We start from the raw sequence: 12,591 nt of genomic DNA, 5'->3' as shown, positions 1-12,591 counted from the left end.
AGAGAGTGTTGGCGCATGGGTGTGAGTGTGGGTGTGTGTGTGTGTTGGTGTGTGGGTGTTGGTGTGAGTGTATGTGTGGTTTGGGTGTGTGTGTTGGTGTGTGTGTTGGTGTGTGGGTGTGTATGGGTGTTGATGTGGGTATATGTGGGTGTGTGGGTTTGGGTGTTTGTGTGGGTATGGGTGCGTGTGTGTATGTGTATGGGTGTGTGCCTGTGTATGTGCGTGTGTAAGTGTCTGTGACTGTCTGTCTGTATGCGTGAGAGAGAAAGAGAGACTCTGGACAGCAAATCGCACAGTATGATTCATCAGTGGTTCTGTGAAATACTCACATGACTTCATATCTGACTTGTGCTCAGGAATATCATTTTCAATTATCAAATGCAGAGTCCCATACAGAAGCCACTGAGCTTAATGTCCTAAGTTAGTCAGTTATTTTCAGGTCCCTGGCAAGCATTTGATTAGATTTCTCCAGTTCAGATCATAGGGTGATAAATAAGAGCCTGGAGTTGATGGATTTATCACTGTGCTTTACAACCCCACCTCCCTCAGCTACTGAGACAGTCTGTGAATCTGAGTATCCCAATCGGACTTAATATCGAGCATGTCCCTGGCCTTTTATGGAAAGACAATTACAGTGGAAGGTAATTTACTGTCTGTTACAGCCAGTGGCTATTTTAATCTAGTAAGGTGATGCTGATACAGTTTATGAATCTCAAATGATGAAAGTTAACAATATAGCAAACAAACTTTATACTTGTATGTTACCCACAAGAAGCTCCTTACATTGAGAAGATGTAAAAGAGCTTGCCTGATACGTGTCACATGAATGATAATCGTCCAATAATCAATTGCCCATCAGCGATTGATTAACTCCATGGGTTATTTCATTTAAAACAGTAAAACACATTCTAAGTATGCGGCAAAGACTACAGAAAACCAACTGTACCATATGGATGTTGTAGCTAACAAACCCAGAGCAGACTGACAGCCAGGCAGAGTCAGAAAATTATATACACACAGCATTTGGCTTCCCTAAAGGTGAACTCTTTTAAAGGCATGATACACAAACAATAAACTCACTCCCACTGGGTAAGTCTCCTCTCTGCATTCATAAAATCACCCCTTAGATCACAACCCCTAAGATTTGCATGTAAACAAACACAGAAAGAGGGGGGGAGAGACTACAAAATACAGGAAGGGTTTCTCATCCTGCCATCAAAAGCAAGAAAGAATTGCATTTATCTGGCACCTTGTTGGCTTTCTTAATAATTAGATGTACAATTGATTATTTTCATGTGCTATGGCTAGTTATGTGCGAAGTAAGTATTTTGAAGGATTGTCGAGGTTGTAATGGAAACATGCCAGCCAATTTGCACACAGCAACAGCCCCACCAACCAGCATTGTGATAATGTCCAGATGATCTGTTTTAGTATTGCTCATTGGCTGATAATTATTGACTCCAGGAAACTGGGGAGAAACCTGTATTTCTATTTGAAGAATGCCACAAGATCTTTTGCATCCAACTGTGAGGACAAACAGTTTACTGCGTCATCTAAAAGAAAAATTCTTAAACTGTGCAACACTCAGCACTGCACTGAAGAGTCAGCCCGGATCTTGTGTTATCATTGTATAGGGTCTTGAAGCTTCAGACTTCAGAGGGGACAGAGTACCACCATTCCACAGCTGACCTGTAAACACCTTCAGATCTAGGTAGGAGGGATCTTTGTGCAGTAGTACTGTCCCTACCTTTGTGCAAGGAGGGCTGAATTTAAGTCCTACCTGCTGCAGAGGCATGACATAACATCTCAGATGAGGGTTACAGGGAGAAGGTAGGAGAACAGGGTTGAGAAATATATTAGCAATGATTGAATGGTGGAGCAGATGCGATGGGCTGAATGGCCTAATTCTGTGCTTTACCTTATGGTCTTCTGGCCTTATGGACAAAAACGGAGCAATTTTGACTAGCATTAAGTTGAATATGGGCTCTTTTTGTAACTCCATAATAGATAAGGGGCTACTAACCAGGTTCTCTCTCACACACACATGTAAATACACACACACCACAGACACACACACACACACACACACTACAATGATTATAAGAAGCAATCTAGTGGCAGGTATCCTAGAAACGGAGCTTACACTTCTAACACAAATATATTTAAATATTCATTCAATTGACAAGTTGTTTTGAATTTGAGAGCATGACCCAAATTCAGTTTGATCTGGTCATTTTTGATGCTACTCATCAGCCTTCCCTTTTGAATTCTATCTGAAGTTTTCAAAGAGACAAAGGCAAGCCAGACGGTGAGCAAAAGAAAGGAACCATTAGATATGAACATTTCTTCCATCATAGTTTCACACAGCAATTATCAAATATGTATGTTTGTCATTTATATAAATGATTTGGATGAGAATATAGGAGGCATGGTTGGTAAGTTTGCAGATGACACCAAACTTGATGGTACAGTGGACAGTGAAGAAGGTTATCTAAGATTACAAGGTGATCTTGATCAATTGAGTCAATGGGCTGAGGAATGGCAGATGGAGGTTAATTTGGATACATGTGAGGTATTGCAGTTTGGTAATACAAATAAGGGCAGGACTTATACAATTAATGGTAGGACCTTGGATAGTGTCATAGAACAGAGAGACCTAGGAGTTCAGGTACATAATTCTTTGAAATTTGCATCACAGGAAGACAGGGGAATTAAGAAGGCTTTTAGCACACTTGTCTTCATTGCTCAGACCTTTGAGTATAGGAGCTGGGACATGTGAGGTCTTGCATATTGGTAAAACAAACAAGGGCAGGACTTATACAATTAATGGTAGGGCCCTGGGTAGTGTTGTAGAACAGAGAGACCTAGGGATTCAGGTATGTAATTCTTTGAAATTTGCATCACATGCAGACAGGGTGATTAAGAACGCATTTAGCATGCTTGCCTTCATTGCTCAGACCTTTGAGTAAAGGAGTTGGTATGTCATGTTGAGGTACGGGACATTGGTGAGGCCTCTTCTGGAGTACTGCGTGATGTTCTGGTTTCCTTGTTATAGGAAGGATATTGTTAAACTGGACAGGGTTCAGCAAAGATTTACCAGGATGTTGCCAGGAATGGAGGGTTTGAGATATAAAATTAGACTGGAAAGGCTTGGACATTTTTCACAGGAGTGTGGGAGGTTGAGGGGTGACCTTATTGAAGTTTATAAAATCATGAGGGGCATTGATAAGGTGAATGACAAGGGTCTTTTCCCTAGGGTGGGGGAGTTCAAAACTGGGAGGGCATATTTTTAAGGTGAGAAGAGAAAGATTTAAAAAAGAAATAGGGACAAGTTTCTTAAACAGAGTGGTTGGTATGTGGGATGAACTGCCAGAGAAAGTGGTGGATGCGGGTACAGTTACAACAGTTAAGAGACATTTGGTTAAGTTCATGAATAGGAAATGTTTGGAGGGATATGGACCAAGTGCAGGTAAGTGGGACTAGTTTAGTTTGGGAACATGGCCGGCGTGGACTAGTTGGACCAAAGGCTCCGTTTCTGTGCTGTATGACTCAATGGTTAATAACGATTGAAAAGCATGTGTCCTTTAAATCACCTTTCTGAATGCTTCTTGCTATATAGTAACTCCATTTTGTACGGTAATGACTTCCCTTGATATCCTGCAAACCAGAACTTCAGGAAATGACTTGCATGACACCCCTGTCTGTTGAATAATGAAGCAAGCATTTTCTACATCTCACCAACTCATTACAGCTTCTTTGACAACACCTTCCAAACCTGCAACCTTTACCATCTGAAAAGCCTAAGGCAGCAAATACATGGGAACACTGCCACGTGCAAGTGCCCCTCCAAGTCACACTCCTGATTTGGAATGCTATCACAGATCTTTTCACTGTCAATGACTCAGAAACCTTGAACTCCCTTTCTAACATCATTGTGCATGCAGCTACAGCATGTGAACTGCAGCGATTCAAGAAAGCATGTCACCACCATCTTCGCCAGTGTAATTAGAGATGAACAATAAACATATGCCCACATCCCATGAAAGAATCGAAAAACAAAAAGCACCCTGGAAGCAATGACCTGGTTCCACTTTTGGTAGAATTTTATAGGATTGAATGCCTGTTTCCTTGCCATGACTGGTCAAAATCTATTCACACTACGATAACGTGCAGTGAGGGAAAATTGGCTGCACTGCTTTAGGCACACAAATGAATAATTGCCACTTAGGTGAGGGTCTGGAGGGCAGCTGGTGTTCATTGAGCAATACCTTAGTGTGAGTCTGTGCCTTTAGGACAAGGGGAGGAGGGATGGGTGGTAATTACTTTATTCTGCTTTTTTAAAAAATGGTACTTAGATTATTTTTGACGTGTTACAGATCTTGGTGTAATTTGGAATCTATAACCTGTGAGTGCTGTAAATTGAGTTGTCTACTAAAGAGGTCACCAGATGGTTGGGGTCAATTTATAAAATGCAGTGGACACCTGACGTCACTGTCTGCTGGCTTTTTGAAAACATCTCAATACTGTAACGTTGCAATTTCAGAAAATAGCACAAAGGGCTTAATTTCAAATACCTAATGTTTGAGTGGTTTATTATGCACTGCTTGAACAGCGTTGCCTTTCGACTGAGCACTGAGTGCATTCCCAGTGAAGCGATTGGCCTGCTTTATTCATTCTCAGTCTCTTTCTCCCCACACTCCCACCAAGTCAGCCCTACGGCTAATAGCAAATCTCACGATAAGCAGCAACACTCCAGGATGACTCATTACCTAGTTCTGGCTGGCCATCTATTGATTTATAAGTATTTCCCCCCTAAAACTCTGAGAGAGTGCAGCAACAAAAGAGGTCATTTGGTCCACTGGACCGGCGCCACCCTCTGCTGTCATCACACATTGTTCTTCTTATTTGATTAAATATGTTATAAATCTATCTTTTTTTTCAGTCAACCTCCCTTCGTTTACCTCTCTGTTTCTCCTTTATCTGAACTGGTTTACTTGTCACCTGCTTATTGTCAATAACTCCTTTATCATTTTTCTCCCTTATGGTTTTATAATTTGCGAGCAATAATTATTATTCAGTTGAAAAACGGAAATTATTCCAACTGTTGGTTGCCTGTATGGACATTCCCTATATATATCTCTGTGCTTACAACAGTTTGTTTGGCAATGTTCAATTTGATCTATTCTAGCAGTATATATTTTGTGCACAGGCCTGATTTGTGTTCATACAAGTTGTTCTGCTGTTGTTTTCTCATGTTTCTGTGCAGGGTGTTATCATGCTTGCACATAAAGCCTGAGGACCATTTCCAAAGTGCAGTGTGTACCAGGATGTCAAATAATTAAGGTCCCTTTCTATTTCCAGGGTAAGTCAGTTCCATGAGAAAGATAGCAGAGTCGGATAATAACAAATAAATGCTGGAAAAGCTCAGCAGGATACGTTGTGTCTGTGGAGACAAATAAGTTTCTCAAGGAAGTTCACTGACCTGAAAAGCAAAATCTGCTTCTCTCCTCCAGAGGCTGCCTGGCCTGCTGAGCCTTTCCAGTGCATTTTGTTTTTATTTTTGTTTTCTGGCATTTGCAGTATTTTGTTTCAGTGTTGTAGCAGTATCTAATATCCTGAAATGCACGCAAGTCAGAGCTTTTGGATGACACAGAGAATCCTGCAGTGAAATGGTGACACTTGGAATAAACTAATTTTGATCTCTGTACAGACTGAAGAGGAATCCTTGCGATGAAGTGCTGCCTCTGAGCCAATAACTCTGGTCAAGTGACATGTCAAGACTTGATGGCCACAGAATGTGATTAGAATATGGGAAAAATGGTTGATTGTCTATCTGTAAACACTTGCAACTTGCGATATGCAGCAAAAGGGGGAGACTGTTTTGGTCAGACAGAAATGCATGCTGGCTGCAACGCCACAACCTCCTGACATCAAAAGACTCCAGGTACACTTTCTTGCTGTGAGCAAATGATATCCCCATTTCACACACACATGGACATATCGAAGAGGCAGGCAAATCATTGCACCAATCAAGAGAGAACAGAAGAAAGAGACAGAGCTTGAGAGGGTCCCTAGCTAAATGCAATGATAGAATAGGGCACTGAGGGAATTAGCCAATGACATATCTACAGAGTACAGCATAAATGTTTCCTTTCACTGGTGTTCTTGCAAATTTCTGATTAGAGTCATAGAGTTATACAGCATGGAAACAGACCCTTCAGTCCAACTCACAAGATGAAAAGCTATGACAAAATGTATTGCTTTTAGCATTGTCCCAAGCTACAGATATTTTTAATCAATCTATTACCACATACTTCTGGGGAAGGTGGGACTGGAACTCGGGTCTTCTAGCCCAGAGGTAGGGACATTACTACTGTGCCACAAGATTAAACAAAGGCAACACATGTTTCTCAGTTACGATTCAAGCATTTGTAGTCAATTTTAATCAACCTGCTTGGATATCCCATGACACATCTCCAGGGCAGGTAGGAATCTGAACTTTCTGGCCCAGAGGTAGGGACACATTATGGTTATGTGCTGCCTCTATTAATAAATATTCTTTGACATCATTCTGTTCAGTCATGTTATGGAGCAGATGGAACTTGGGCCCACATCTTCTAACACGGAAGCAGGGATACTATTACTGAATTGCAAGTGCCTTTACTCAAGCTATTGAATCACAGTAATTGACATATAAAGGGGATGAGGAGAGTGGGCTCAGGCTGATCAATGTTCTTTTCTTCGTCCCTGTCTATTTCACTCTTGCTGGAAATGTGAAGTTCAGATGAAGGCAGTGTTGTGGTTGGCTGTGATGCCTTTTTTGGCCAAAATTCACCATCAAAGTTCATGCATGAAGAGTAATTGCTTCAGAAAAGTATTGGAGTGAAACAGTACTGGTTGAATTGTGCTCCAACTGACATTAGCACAATTGCATTTATGTAGTGCCTTTAATATATTAACATGTTCCAAGACAGCAGCGTCATTAGATGAAATTTGACACTGGGCCAGGGATAGATATTTTAGGGTAGATGACTGAAAGCTTGGTCAATGAGGTAGTTTTTGGAACAGACAGCGACAGTTTGTTAAAACATATAAATTTCCATTGTTTGGTTTATGCAATTTCATGGTGTCACGTACGCACATTGTAAACCTTCCCACACAGTGCTGGTTTAATGCTGTTTTTGAGTGTCTTGCGTTCCTCGCTCCCTTTTAAAAAATGAATATAATTGGATTTGATTCTTGCTGCGAGCGGCTCATTGCACTGCTTAGAATACCTTGCGATGGCAGAAAGACAATCATTTCTTGCAGATGGTTAATGGAAGAAAATACTTGTAAATTGAAAGCTGAAAGTGCATCCTGTCCTCTGCAAAGATTATTGAACATGCCCTCAGCTTCCTCTCCCATCTTAGCTCTCAATTCCCCTTCACACTCCACAATTCAGAAGAAAATGCTACCCTTAGACTCATTACTAACGTAACCCTGGACTGACTGTTTGCACCAATGATAATATTCATCAAAATCCTTTGGGCAATTACATCAGCTGTAGCTATAAGGCAAATGGAGCTGAAGTGGCTGTTCACGTCATATAGCGTATTTGGGTTCTTCTTTCAATCTCTCCCTCTCTGCCTCAATTTACTTAATGTAAGGAGGTGAATGCAGCTTAAGTGCAGTGAGATGCTCAGGCCATTGTCTGGACACAAAATGCTTTCGTTTAAAGAGCATGTGATGGGGAGCAGGCCTGTTAAAGGTGCTCACCAATACGCTGTACCAGAGCCTGCATGACACAACCTTAATGTTCAGACATCTCTTAACAGTCAGCTCTCAGTCTGGCTGATAAGACATGTGGGAGATGGAATTGGCACTACATGATGAATTCAGACCTATCTTGCACATCTTCATCTAATAACAGGTCACTGTTCCATGGGAATCAGGCACCTTATCCTGGTTAACAGTCTTCAAGTGGTCACTGCTCCTCTTGAGTAAGTTGGCACTGAATCACAATCAGAAGCTGTCTCACTTATATGACACTTGGGCATCATATCAGGGCCTCATGGTCACCATTGCAGACGCTACATTTCAAACCCAGAATTGATTTAGACTCCAGCAGCTGGCCTGATGGCATTTGAACCTGTGACCCAGAGAAGTAGCCTGGACTGCTGGATTATTAGGCTAGTAACATTACCACTTTGCAACTGAATTGCATTAGCTGCACACGTCACTTTGATGGACCCTGTACCAGAACACCATTTGACTACAGGAACATTAAGTCTAAACATGACCTTGTTATCACTCAATTCCGATTCACAAGCAACTTTGGGTGGCATGGTGGCTCAATGGTTAGCACTGCTGCCTCCCAGCAACAGGGACCCAGATTTGGTTCCAGCCTTGTGTGTGGAGTTTGCATATTTTCCCGATGTCTGTGCGGATTTCCCCCGGGTGGTCCAGTTTCCAACCACAGTCCAAAGATGTGCAGGGTAGGTAGTTCGGCCGTGCTAAATTATCCCATAGTGATGTGCAGGCTAGGTGGATAGCTATGGTAAGTACGGGTTTACAAGGATAGGGTGGGGCTTTGTGTCTGGGCAGGATGCTCTTCAGAGGGTTGGTGTAGACTTGATGGGCCAAATGACCTCCATCCGCACTATAGGGATTCTATGGACTTCGAACAGGAGGCATTCACTGAGCACAAGAAAGCTATTCAGCCCCTCAAACCTACTCCACCATTCAGTAAGCCTGTGATTGATCTGACTGCACAACTCCATTTTCCCTGCTATCCCTTTGATAATCATTGACTCCCTTATTAGTGAATCTATCTACCTCTGTCTTTAAAATATTTGATGACCCTGCCTCTAAGCAGTGAGTATGCTGCTTGGTGACTATCCCCCTAACTGAGGCTGGTCATAGCTGTTGTCACTCATCACAGATTGGAGTGTGTTACATTCTGGATAACTAGATTCTGATTTAATTCATTCATAGCATGCTGTCAAAACCGTGTTCAGTGCTGATCTTTAGTTGCCTTGAGAAGGTGGCACTTGACCTTCTTCTTGGATTGTTGTAGCTGTTGTAATGCTCCCACCATTGTGGCTGATGCTGTGAATTGCAAGACTTCAACCCAGCAGTGATGAGTGGGGGATGCTATTTATCCAAGACAGATTTATGTGTGACTTAATGGGGAACACTCAGCTGATGAACCTTTGTTGTTCCCTCTTTGTGGTCAAGGTTGCAGGGCTGGAGGTGCTTTTGAAGTAGAAGGGGCATTGTTGAAAGGTATTCTATAGATTGCACACAGTGCTTCAACAGAGGGCGATGAGGTGAGCAGTTATGGTGATAATCAAACTGATTTGTATCTGGGTGGCATTAAGCTTTAATTTGAATGATGTTGTCTCTGCAGGATTCTAGGTGAGTGACATATTCTATTACTCTGAACATGAGTCTTGAGGACCATTGTGGGGTTAGCCACTAGTCGCAGAGTACCTGGCCCTTGCCAGACTGTTGTATCAAACACAGGGTTGAAACTATTACAATATATGCAATAGGGAGAGGGTAACACACAATCTCAACTGTATTACACACTGGATAGAAACGTAACATCTCAGAAAACATAGATTTGAGAGTATATTATGGAATAGTAATATATAAATACATAACAGACAGGATGAAACATCTTTCACAAAGCATGGAGATTATTGCACTCTGGACAATATCTGGTTGGCACTGCACACCAATGATACGGGCTGAGGTGGACAGCACATAGGATAATGCACAGTGTATTTTTTTTTAATCCCCTAATAGGACATGGGTGTCAGAGGCTAGGCCAGCAATTACTGCATGTCCTTAGTTGTGATTGAAAAGGTGGTGGTGAGCTGTCTTCTTGAACTGCTGCATTTTGACGCAGCAACATGGAAGGAATGGAGATATATTTCCAAGTCAGGATGGTGAGTGGCTTGGAGGGGAGTTTGCAGGTGGTAGTGTTCCCATATGTCTGCTGCCCATGTCCTTCTAGAAGGAAGTGATTATGAGTTTTGAAGGTGTTGTCTTAAGGATCTTTGGAGAATTTCTGCAGTGCATCTTGTAATACACACTGCTGCTACTGAGCATCAATGGTGGGTGAGTGATTGAATGTTTGTGGATGTGGTGACAATCAAATTGGCTGCTTTGTTCTGGATGGTATCAAGCTTCTTGAGTGTTGTTGCACCCATCCAGGCAAGTGGGGAGTATTCCATTGTACTCCTCACTTGTGCCTTGGAGATGGTGGACAAGCATTGGGGATTCAGGAGTAAAGTTACTTGCTACAGTATTCCTATCCTCTGACCTGTTCTAGTAACCATGTATGTACACAGTGAGTTCAGTTGAGTTTCTGGTCAGCAGTAACGCCCATGATGTTGAAAATGAGGGATCATTGATGATAACTCCATTTAATATGAAAGGTTGGTCGTTAGATTGTCTCTTATTGGAGGTGGTTATTGCCTGGCATTTGTGATACACAAATGATGCTTGTCACTTTTCAGACCAGGCTTGGATATTTCCAGATCTTGGAGGATTTGAATGTAGACTACTTCAGTATCTAAGATGTCGTGAATGGTGTTGAACTTCCCTGCTTCTCATCTTATGATGGAGGGAAAATCATTGTTGAAGTAGCTGAATGTGGTTGGGACTAGGACGCTACCCTGAAGAACTCCTGCAGAGAGATGTCCTGGAGTTGAGATGACTGACCTCCAACTGCCACGACCATCTTCCTATGTGCCAGGTATGACTCCAACCGAAGAGTTTTCCCCTGATTCTCATTGGCTCCAATTTTGTTAGGGCTCCTTGATACAACACTTAGTCAAATGCAGTCTTGGTCAAGGCTGCAACTCGCGTCTCATCCTCACCTCAATGCACATATGCTAATGCACAATATGGAATAACACACTGGCCAATATACAAGCTGCGTTGTAGTACTCAGGATAACACAATAGTTAGAAGGTGCTACACAAGAAGTATGTTATGGAATGATGTGTGTTTCATGCCAGCTAACTCACAGAATGGCAAGACATTGTGATGAAATCCAGTTTGTTTATATCCATTTGTGTTGTGTGGGCTAATGGCCCAATGAACTGTAACATAGGCATATGATGTTCCAGTGCTTGCTGCATTCAATTTTACCCAGGAACAAAGCTGGGGTTCAGTGTTTCAAGAGGTCATTCAAAACAGTTCAAATGTTTACACAGCAGGCAGGTTTTAATTAGTTATGTGGAGGCAGGTGAAGCAGAAGGTTGCTACCTTTGGGCTGCAGTTCAGTAAGGTAGAGAGGGGCAGAGGAAGAGGGTCCACAGCAAAAATGGGGCTGCTGTAGCAGGATCCAGGTAGATAGGGCTCAGAGAACCTGGGAGCCAGTAGATGTAACAAAGAGTTGGGATTAGGGCTCAGGTGTGATTCTGGAACCATCAGAGCAATGGGGGCTTGGAGGAAGTCAAGAAATCATTGCTAGTTCAGTGCACTTAAGTATCGAGGTGAAGGTAGGCCACAGGCGGTATTTTTTTGATAGAGCTAAAGTAATATTTGAGCTTTAAGTAACTGGGGACAATTCTAAACTTAGCAAAACTGGCTGTGTGTGAAAAGCTATAAATGCACCTGTGTGTAGGTATTGGAAGGCAATCTCCAGAATCCAGTGGAACAGAATACTGGGGAAAGAGATTAAGATGCCAGGCTGTAAGGAGTCATTGACGGCAGTCTATGACAAAGCAAGATTTCCAGAGTAAGAACTAGAATTCCTTGTCAGGGAGACAATGTTTGAATGAGATTTGCTGATCTACAATGTCACTAACATCTAGGGGATTGCTGAGAAATCCGTGGGCTTCACGTGTTACTCAAATCTTTGAGACATCTTACCCTTTATGGGTAATCTGAGGTAGACAAGACACTTCTCAGATCCACAAGTAACTGCTTTAGGACCTTTCATGAGTTTGCGTGATAGATCGCAAGAAATAGTCTGATCCAGGCAACAAACTGTATGACTTTGATACACACAATTTCAGCATCAAGTTTACACTTTGACAATTGGCTCAGGCCCCATTTACAAGGTTTCTGATAAAACCAATCTTACAGCACATGGAACTATAGGATTGCAACATGTGTATTGACCAGTGGAGGTAGGCTTTCAGTCAATTGTAGTAGAGAAGGCCCCAGCTGGTTTTCCCCTTGAATTGGTATTCGTGCAAATTGTCCTAACGTGTGCAAGATGAAAACTGTGGCAATATGTGTTCTTTTCAACAATAACAAATATTTATTAACTACTTACTCTACTTGCAGAGACAAAGTTGAGCAGGATTCATTAGAACTTTCTTCCCTCAGGTCCTGGTTCGTAATTTGTCATTATTTGACTTTGCCAATGATGTACTGTAGCTATTAGCACAACAAGTATAATATTGTACGCTAACCTAGGTCACTGTTTCGGGTGAGGAAAGGGTAAAAGTGGGGTAAAGGTGAAAAATAAGACGTATTGTTGATTTCGTTGATTTATTGCGGCTCCAACTCATTGGTGACAACAGAAAAATGGAGCGAGAGGCTGGAGCTCCCTCTAAAGGCAGAGCGAGGAAGGTGCAGGGTGAAACT

Source organism: Rhincodon typus, chromosome 33, assembly GCF_021869965.1.
Source record: "Rhincodon typus isolate 14 chromosome 33, sRhiTyp1.1, whole genome shotgun sequence".
Taxonomy (NCBI): Eukaryota; Metazoa; Chordata; class Chondrichthyes; order Orectolobiformes; family Rhincodontidae; genus Rhincodon; species Rhincodon typus.
This window is presented reverse-complemented; position numbering follows the sequence as displayed.